Source organism: Lissotriton helveticus, chromosome 3_1 (genome assembly GCF_964261635.1).
Source record: "Lissotriton helveticus chromosome 3_1, aLisHel1.1, whole genome shotgun sequence".
NCBI lineage: Eukaryota > Metazoa > Chordata > Amphibia > Caudata > Salamandridae > Lissotriton > Lissotriton helveticus.
Window position 1 is genome coordinate 1,658,680,047 of NC_136061.1, and position 2,634 is coordinate 1,658,682,680.

The window sequence follows — 2,634 nt, forward strand, 5'->3', positions numbered from 1 at the left end:
TTTTATTGAATTGAATTGGAGTGTGTGCTTTTTAACACATTTTGCGATTCCCATTGGGTCGAAAATAGACCTATCTCATTAATATTCATGACATGGGTCTCGGTTTGAAACCCATTGGGAATCACAAAAATCACAGGGTTGGTGGCCTTCTGTGCTCAGCAGACCCCCATGTCTGTGATTGCTTTACAATAAAGTATTTTTTTTTAATGCTGCCGGTTTCCTTAACGTAAAATGGGTTGCGTTTCAAAAAGAAACATGAAAAGTTTTCTTTTCATTTTTTAAGAGTAGACAGTTGTTCCTGGGACCACTGCCTGCTCTTTAAAAATCGTTTCACAAACATTCACATATGGCAAGGGGTCCGACAGATTATACGTTACCAAATGGCAAATTGGACCTTTGTATATTGAAAAACACCCTTTTTGTTCATAAAGGGCCCTATTTTGCAAATCGGGCCATTTACGAACTTGAAAAAGCTTTTTACATCTGACCGCAAGTATGTAAGTGGTTTATGGACAGGCTGATGGTGTGCTTATCCAGTGTAAGCAAAACAATACCCTGGGTCATACATTAACAGGATATTGCAAGTCACCTGAGAGATCCATAACCTTTGGCCTTATTCCTATAAATGGTTATGGAACTCCTCAGTGACCTTCAATAGCCCTATAATGTACAGCAGGAAGTACTTTCTCTTAGATATTGCTACAATGCACACAGTGGAAATGTATCATCCTAGAGCATACATTTACCCTGTCACCATTGAAACATGCTGCACTAAATTCTGCAAATGTAAACTGCATGAAAATCAGCTATAGTTCTGCCTACACTTCCGAAATTACAGAATTCTAATCTAGGATTATCTCTCGATTTTCTCTACCTCCTACCACAAGCACTCCTTTTTTGATGTCCCGGTCCCTGATGCTGAATCTCTAATGCACAAGACCAAACACAAATGAATAACGCCTTGCCCTCATATAGAAGGTCATGTGGCTTTGTGTTCTGATTGATTTCCTGTCATATTTCCTCTTACAAATCTTTGCAGCAATCAAACTACAGGGCCATAACATTCACTTCGCCTTTATCTGTTTCACTGGTGCTACACTACTTTAGGAGGTTTGAACAATGCTGAAACATTAATGATACTTCAATGACAATCAGAAAAAAATATATATACTTCATGAAGTCCTACAGTGGTCCACACATCCAACATATGTAAGAGATCATGCTCTCAATCTAAAAAAACTCAGCTAATAACAACAAATTTGAAAGCTTTCAATTATTCAACAGACAGCAAAGTATTTTATTGTTTATTAATTATCGAGTCAACAGTATAATTGTTACTAAAAAGTCTACACTGATTCTACAGAAGTAACATATCAGACAATGTCTGGATTGATTAAACAAGTTAGATGTGGTGCAAGTAGTTAATGGCAATCGCTTATTCCATATATTCATTAATTTCCAAAAATCTAAATTAATATCACAACCAGTGAGAAAGTCACCACTACCTATGTAGATTTAGGCAGAATTCAAATAACATGTCATGAATTTGGTCCCACACTAGTCAATGTCAGTCACAAATGCTGGAATGGAGCTGATTGCTCTCAGGCCATCTGACAGTGATCTTACTAGACTAGACTCAACATGTTGAAAGACCTAAATCTGGAGGTCATGAGGTTGTGGTTGGGATCTTGAATATTGATTAATATTACATACAACATCATCAGCTCGGCTCAGATACTCCAAACATTCATAGTCACACATTCAAGACTATGGGCTTAATCACAATGTCAGGCGGACTGCCACCGACAGGCTGACGGTGGCGGCCTGCCCAAAATCCAGGGCATCTGTCCGACCACTGCATTTTGATGCAGCCGGTCTTACTACAGGAGTCGGGGGAAAGACTGCTGCCTCCGACAGGATCCAAGATCCAGTCGGGACAGCAGCCAAAATCCTATCCCTACAATGGAGGCAGTGCCTGCGCAGGCACCATCATAGGAGTTATGATGTGTGAGCTTTTCCAACTGCATTTTCATGATGGTCCGATTGTCATGGAAAGGCAGGTTGAAATGAACTTTGGGGGCCCCTAGGAGGGTCTCCATTGCCTGTCAGCCACTCCTAGGTGGCCCTGGGGGCACATATAGTGCCCCCTCACACATCCATGCACATGTGCCAGGATTCCTGGCACACTGTGAATGGATGTGCACAAAGTGCCTTTTTCTACTGCGGCTTGTGTTGCAGCCATTTTCCTGGGCTGCAGCACAAGCTGCAGTAGAAAAAGGCATTTTCTGACTGCCTGCACAGTGGCCTGATTGTGATAGGCCAGGTGGGACCACCAACTCATTGTCATATGGTCACCTGCCCGATACGATGGTGGTTGGCAGTCCAACCTACCGCCATCGTAAAGAGGGCCTATATTACAAGCCAAACTTCAACCCAAAACAACCAAAATATTTAGGGGACTTCTTCTTAAAAGCCTATTTAGAAATAATGCATCACAATTAAATGGAACACACTATTCTTCTCCTGCTCAGAAAATGGAGAGTACACTTCATGCTTTGTTACCAAATAAAAATATGATGCTTCTTCCTCTCTCCTTTTTTTTCTTCCCATAAGGCAAATTCAAATATCATAGTC